We start from the raw sequence: 8,060 nt of genomic DNA, 5'->3' as shown, positions 1-8,060 counted from the left end.
TAGACTCCCACAAACTCAACACATCCACAGGAAAAGAAAAGACAGAACACTAAGCATATCATCAATTGCCCTTGTAGCAGAGAGACCCCCGCAGACCCTGTGGCCAGTAATAAGCAAGGAGGGTGCATAGCAAGTATGATAATGATAGATATTTTAGAGGGTTAACTATCTTCTCTTGTTTGAGAAAAATAACTGAAATTGGAGCCAAGAGAATGACTACTGTTCCCCTTAAAAAACAGGATAGGAGGGTCATTATGTCAAAGTGACCTAAAGAGATCATGATTGGCAGAACATGTAGATCAATTCCAGGATCTTGTGCAACCAAAGTTGTGGGCCAAGAACATTTTGAAATGCAGGGCAGAATGACCTCCTAATTAGAGCTGGGACCATGCACCAAACCTGTCAGAATATGCCCAATAAGGAGGTGGAAGTGACATATAGTGTCACATGGGTAACTTGTTTATCTCACGTTATTTAATGTGATTTTCTGGGTGTGGTTCTTTGAGAAACAGGATGGAAATGAAGAGTGAACATTTGTATCCAAACCGAATCAATTGCCTTGTGTGTAACTATTGTAAATAAAGCCTCCAAACCTTTTTAAAAAGTCTGTGACCGTTTGGCAATGCGTCAGTGAAAGAATCTGAAAACCTTTCCAAGAAATGGAAAGTGGTCTGGAAAGCCAATGCTTTTATTCAGTGGTGCTCAGAATTTTAGCAACAGGATCCACTTTTAAAAAACACTATCTGGACCAGCTGAGCTGTATGAGACTTAAAAAAAATGTTTCAATTTATCAGCCACCAAGAACTACCAAGAGCCCAATTTGTACCCCAGTTACAAGAATTAGGAGCTCCTTTACAGCTTGGAGGCTGGGTTGCTTCTCTCCAAAACTGAATGGAACAACAAAATGAAAACACATTTTGTAGGCCTCTAATTAGATAGCAGAACATCCTATTTGCATCTTATTTATTTCTCTATCACATTTTTATACCTTCTTCCTCCAAGGCAGTGGTTCTCAAACTTTTACTATCAGGACCCACTTTTTAGAATGAGAGTCTGTCAGGACCCACAAGAAGTGATGTCATGATCTAAGCAGGAAAATTAACATCATCAAGCAGGAAAATTAGCAGGACAAGCAGGACATCATCAAGCAGGAAAATTAACAATCCTAGGCTGCAATTCTACCCACACTTACCCAGCAGGAAGTCCCATTGACTATCATTGTTAAAAGCATAGACATAGTAGCCTGTTAAAAGTACAGATCTGTAACATTTCCCCAAATGCAGTCACATACCACGGTAGCACCAAGTCTTATAGATTAAAAATAAAATATTGAAATGAATGGGGACCCAACCGAAATTGGTTCGCGACCCACCTAGTGGGTCCTAAAATTGAGTGTTGGGAGAGTTAGAACAGACAAGAGAAAATATTTCTTTACTCAGTGTGTGGTTGGTCTGTGGAACTCCTTGCCACAGGATGTGGTGACGGCATCTGGCCTGGGCGCTTTTAAAAGGGGATTGGACAAGTTTCTGGAGGAAAAATCCATTACGGGGTACAAGCCATGATGTGTATGCGCAACCTCCTGATTTTAGAAATGGGCTATGTCAGAAGGCCAGATGCAAGGGAGGGCACCAGGATGCAGGTCTCTTGTGATCTGGTGTGCTCCCTGGGGCATTTGGTGGGGCCGCTGTGAGATACAGGAAGCTAGACTAGATGGGCCTATGGCCTGATCCAGTGGGGCTGTTCTTATGTTCTTATGTCCTGTTTGAGAAACACTGCTCCAAGGAGCTCAGAGTGGTGTATGTAGATCCTCCCCTCCTTTTTTCCCCTTATCCTGATAGGGGAGGGGTGGAGACAAATTTCAGATGCAAATCACTAGTGGAAATTGAGGTATGTTAAGACAGAAACACCAAGAACCCAATTTGTTCCCCAGTGGCAAGAACTGGGAGTTCCTCTGCAGCTGGGAGGCTGGTTGCTTCTCTCCAAACATGGACTCTGCATTTACTTTCATGCTGCTATTTATTATCCCTTCATGTAAGTCTCTATGGGAAAAGAGCAGAAGCAAAAGCTTTCTTCTAGTCAATGTAAGGATCAAGAGTACCGAGTCTCTCTCTTCTTCTACTTTCAGGTGTCCTTTCCCAGTTCAAAATGGTGGAATCTGGTCCAGAAATGGCAAAGCTTGGACAGTCCATCAAGCTGAGCTGCACCGTCACAGGATACACAATCACTGGAGGCTATGATTGGACCTGGGTACGGCAGTCTCCTAGCAAAGGTCTACAATGGTTGGGATATGTCACCTGGAATGGGATCATCAACCAGGCTCACTCCTTCAACAACAGAATTTCCATCTCCAAGGACGATGTTAAGAATGAGTTCTACCTGACAATCTCATCTCTGACCACTGAAGACACTGCCAAATATTACTGTGTGAGAGCGTATTTCTACCACAGTGTTACATCTCCATACAAAAAGGAGAAAGATGTTCTTAATGGTCACGGAGCTCACTTTCACAAATCTATATAGCAAAGTCATCTCTCTCTCTGGATCTCTCTCTGAATTCTCCTGGAATGCACCAAAGAATATCCACAGAAAACCATTTATGTTCTAATGCAACAGCAGAATAAGAAGATCAGCTTTTATGCCTAATAAGGTTTGATTGATTGATTGATTGATTGATTGATTGATTGATTGATTGATTGAAGAAGATCAGCTTATCATTGAGCCAGAGAAATGGTCCCTCGATCCAAAGAAGGAACAACAGGAGCTCTCTGAGACTGAAGCAACAGTTCTTCCAAGTCCTGCCCATCCAGTCTTTTTAGAACCCACACACGACTCATTTCCTCCAGAGAAGATGGATACTACTCAGGTTGTTCCCTTTTACCGCACGGTTGCAAATTATGCCTATCGCTACATGGGGATTATCAGAGATTTCACTAGGGTCTGCACTGCCTGGTGCAAGAGCTCATTGCGTCACCACCTTCTCCAATACAAAACCATACAGAACAAACTGCAATATCATCTGTACAACCTAAATGCAGTGACATCACTAAGGTTCATGGAACCCCCATGAACTTTATTTTTTTATAATTATTTTATTATTATTTGTTTACTAATAGCCCAATCCTATTCTGCATTAGGCAGTTGCGTGCAGCCATTTATGAGAGTGAAAGAGGCTTATGCTACCATAAAATGGCTGCTGACAAAGTGCCCAGTGTTCTGTAGGTGCCCATTTGGGGAACACTTCCACCAGAGCAGTCAGTGCTCTCCCCACTTGTTGCTGAACGTGCCTAGACCTATTGGAGAAGGTAAGATGGGTGGGGAGGGGTGGAGGGGGAGGGGCAAAACAGAGTATAAAGCAAAATGGGAAGTTTTATAAGCTCCTAGCTTACATAAGAACATAAGAACAGCCCCACTGGCTCAGGCCATAGGCCCATCTAGTCCAGCTTCCTGTATCTCACAGCGGCCCACCAAATGCCCCAGGGAGCACACCAGATAACAAGAGACCTGCAAGGCCTCCTGGGAATTGTAGTTAAGAACATAAGAACAGCCCCACTGGATCAGGCCATAGGCCCATCTAGTCCAGCTTCCTGTATCTCACAGCGGCCCACCAAATGCCCCAGGGAGCACACCAGATAACAGCTTGCAGCAACTCTGCCTGCTTTTCACAAGGGGGTAGTCATAGCATAAAGAACACCAACTGCTGTTCAACAGGAGGAAGATAAACTAGATAGCTCATCTTGCCGGTTTGCGGTTTCAGCGGCCAGGCTGATTATGTCCCGAGTCCGTTGCCTGATAAGGAGCACAACACTGATCCCTCGAGAATTGGATGCACCAAGAGACCTCCCTATAATAACCGAAGCAGTGTCACTCTCGCTTGCCAGCATGCAGAGTGAATAGAATGCCTGAGGCCATATCAACTTCTCTGTTCAACTTCCTAGATGCAGGACACTCACACCATCTCTGTTCTGTGCTGGAAACATCACAACCAGTCACATATGAACAGGCACTTTTTTGTTTTTGCCCCCCCCCCCGCCCCAGTTTGAACACTGCAGATATCTATAGTGATCTGATCAGTAATGTCAAGCGACTTCTCGACTGATACAATTGAATACAGCTTTCATTCTTGCTGCGTCACATATTAGGAGGGCAAGTTGCCCTCTGCTTGCAAATGGCACAGGGCATCAACATTCTTCCCAAAGAGGAAATACCTATCCTTTATGGCAGTGATTTTCAACCTTTTTTCATCTCGTGGCACACTGGCAAGGCACTAAAATGGTCAAGGCACACCATCAGCTTTTTGACAATTGACAAGGCACACTGTGCTGTCAGTGGGGGCTCACATCGCCCAATGGTCCTATTGATAAATGACCTTCTCCCAAATTCCTCCTGGGAACCACAGCACAGTGGTTGAAAATGACTGCTTTATGAGTATGCAGATGCCACTTTTAATGAAAATGCTCGAGCCAGGACATTTTGCCATGAATTCTTTCATTGTGCATAAATTTAACTTGAACTTAAATCTTCCTTCCAGTTACCAAATTTGAAACCATCCTCCCTGCTCCCTTCTCCACTTCGGTGCGGCCAGCAATTGTTCACCATCTCCCAAAATCATGTGGATTGGACATGCACTAAAAGACAATGGTAGTCTGAGGCTTGTGCCATGTTCTTTTATCTTACAGTATATGCAAATGCAGGGGCAACTGCCTATTTAAATCATGCCGTACACTCTCCCTGCTCCATTGTTGGCCAAGGACACAGGTCCTGTATGCCTAACCACCTTCCAGTCAAGGCCTGCCAAACAATCAGAGAGGAAAAAATGTCTTGGCTTCAGCTTCTATTCGTTTTCGCAGTATTCAGAGGTATTTTCTCCTTGTTTCAGTGCAAAATGGATGTTACACCCTAGAGGCTAATCTGTGGCAAGTGTTTTAGTGGGCAGGAGGTCTGGTCTAGAGGGTAGAGCCTCCATTTGCCTAAAGATAACATCCGCAGGTCGCCCGTTCGAGGCCACCGGCACCGTGTGACCTTGAAGCAGCTGACAAGCTGAGCCGAGTTATTCCATCTGCTCTGAGCGTGGGAGGATGGAGGCCAGAATGTTGCAACCAGATCAGAAAGAAACATCTGAATGTTGTGGTTTCTTGAAAGATAGAAACCTTCTTTCAAATTGTAAAAATCCCTACAGGGATTTAATTAGCCTGCCTATGTAAACCGCCTTGAATAAAGTCTAAGGAGAAATCTGAGGACCAAGAAAGGCGGTATAGAAATACCTGTATTATTATTATTATTATTATTATTATTATTATTATTATTTTAGAGCCAAGATGGTGTAGTGATTCTGGAGCTGAACCTGGATCTTCCAGGTCTCAGTCCAAATCCCTGCTTAGCCATAAAACTTCTTACTTGACCTAGGCTCAGTCACTATCTCTCTTGGTTGTCATGAAGTCAAAAGGAAGGGACGAACCATGGGCACCATCCTGAGCTCCTTGCAGGAAGGGCAGTATAAAAATGTGAAAGTTAGGTAAACATGTCTTTCCAGGTATCCAAACTCAGATTACTCTCATCGAGTCTGGAGGAGGAGTAAAAAAGCCTGGTGATTCACTCCGCCTCTCCTGCCAGGTCTCCGGATTCACCTTCAGCACCTACTGGATGATCTGGGTGAGGCAGACTCCAGGAAAAGCCTTGAAATGGGTGGGCTGCATAAACCAAGGGTCAGTGACCCTTCAGTATTCGGATGCAGTCAAGGGGCACTTCACCATCTCCAGGGATGATTCCAGCAGCCAGCTGTACCTGCAAATGAACAATCTGAAGCCTGAAGATACTGCCCTATTGTATTGGAATTGCGGAAGAACTGTCGAGGAGGTAGATGTGGTGTCAGCAGTGGCCCCTTTAAGGGTAAGGCCTGGGCATCCAGCAGAGTGTGCTGCACAGCTGCAGCCACTGGAAGGTAATAAGGCCCTCAGGGATATAAGGAGCACCTGAGGCAGAAAGGGTTGGTGGGTGATAGAAGGAGTGCAGGTTGGAGAGGAGACTAACTTGGCTTATTGAATTGGGAATCAGACTGTGGATTGTGACTGGACTTTGGCTTTGGACTTTGATTTGGATACCCTGAGGGATTGGACTGACCTAGCTGGAACCTGACTTTGGACTGTAACTTGGCTTATTGGCAACTCTGATTGATTGGACTGGTTTACAAGGCCCAGTGGATTGGGATTTGGCAAAACACCTATGTTACTGCCCAAGATACACAATGAGAGGAAGTGAATCTAAAACCAAGCAGAAACTTTAAAAAAAACAAAAACAAAAAACTATTAACAGATCTTCAGGGTCTTTCATCTGCTGTCTACATGAGTGAGAGTTGAACTAGATAGGAATAGATTCATGCCTTGGCTTTGGCATGCATGCTTCCCCCCCCTTGTATAAGTAGCATAAGGGGGGAGACAGAATAGGACCACAGTGCGGGGCCGTGCAGGATCATTTATCATGCCTCTCACCCTGGTCCCAATTCACATGTGGTCCCTTGCATATTTCCCAATTGGTTCCAAAACGAGATTTTCTTTTGCCAGGGCAAAGAGTATAACTCCAAATAGGTGCCAGGTTCTCATTCTAGGAATAATTGATCATTCGAAAGGATTCCTGCCAGTCCTGCTACATGCCTTAGGGGATCATCTGCATGAAGCCCACAGGGAATCAGAGATGCCTGCAGGTAAAATTCCTGCCGAGTTTCAGAAAGATAAATGCAAGGGTTCAGGAGTGACCTCAGAATGATAGGTACAAGGTTTCCCCGAGGAAATTACTATTGAGTGGGGACATGCACACTTGTGCGCTGGAGTTGAAATGTGGGGCCAAAGCAAAACTAACCCAGGCACAGACATACCAGCTTCCTTCCTGCTTGCTGACCGCAAACAACGTATTTTAGCATGGGAGTTCATGCCTTTTATAGCAATGTGTGACTCAGTTTCTTTAGCTGCTGTGACTGCTCCGTTGTCTATCAACAAGCCTGACACAGAGTATTCCAGCTGCAATGTGATGACTTGACAGCAAGCCTCCCCCCCTTCCATTTCAGCCCGGAATTAAGAGGCACCAAGTCAGATGACAAGCACCAGTCCAGGAATCGCCTGGATGGCTCAGAATTGTTAATTTGCATAACTGGGTATGAACGTGGTCTGAGGTTTGTGGGCTTTTGTTTTAGGGCTCCTGTGGGAACTCTACCCGCTCAGATAGCAGGCTTGCAAAACAGGCAGTAGGCTTCCAGACACCCTTCTGCCAAAAGGAGATGCAACAATGGCTTAGGCTGGGGACTTACACTGGCTGCCTATCATCCAGCCCTTCTAGGCCATTCTGGCATGAAGAGACTCTTGACTGGGCTTGTGCTTGCTCTGCCTCTGTCCGTGACTGGCATAATTTCAGCAAAGAGTCCATCATAAATGAGCATTTTGGCTGGGTGGGTGGGTGGGGAGGCTGTTGAAAATGGAACTACAAAATGCCAGGGAGTAGCTGCACTATGCTCGCACAGCATACTTGACCCTTGGCCAAAAGCCACATCTTGGAAGCTATTGTGCTAATTCCAAGCTTCACCTATAGAAGGTATGCCCACTTTAAGCTCTTTAGTTCCCCTCTTCACTCAAACAGCCCCAATTCTGCAGAAAGCACTGCTGGACCCCACTACCAGAGCAGCTTGCCTGCTTAACCTGCAAAGATCATATTTCCTCCCCTTTCCTGTCAGCAGCTTCTCTGGCCCAGCAACTCCTGGGCATGGCAACCACATGTCAGTCTCCAGCATCTCAACAGTCTCTTTTCCTGCGGTCTCCATGTGTTAAGTCCATCAATCAGTCAGCCAGCCAGCCAAGTCAGCCCATCAGTTAGTTAGCAGGTCCATTAAACAGTTAGCCAGTTCATAATCCATTAGCCAGCCCATTAGTTAGCCAGAAAGTCAGCCTGATAAACTAGCAAGACTTCTCTTTCCAACTACTACTAACCATCTTGCCAACATCCAGGTACTACTTTTATCCCTAAAGACCTTGTTGCTTCAGTGGCTGCAGCTGTGAAGCTCACCCACTGCTGAAAGC

This window comes from Tiliqua scincoides, chromosome 5 (assembly GCF_035046505.1).
Source record: "Tiliqua scincoides isolate rTilSci1 chromosome 5, rTilSci1.hap2, whole genome shotgun sequence".
NCBI classification, from domain to species: domain Eukaryota; kingdom Metazoa; phylum Chordata; class Lepidosauria; order Squamata; family Scincidae; genus Tiliqua; species Tiliqua scincoides.
This window is presented reverse-complemented; position numbering follows the sequence as displayed.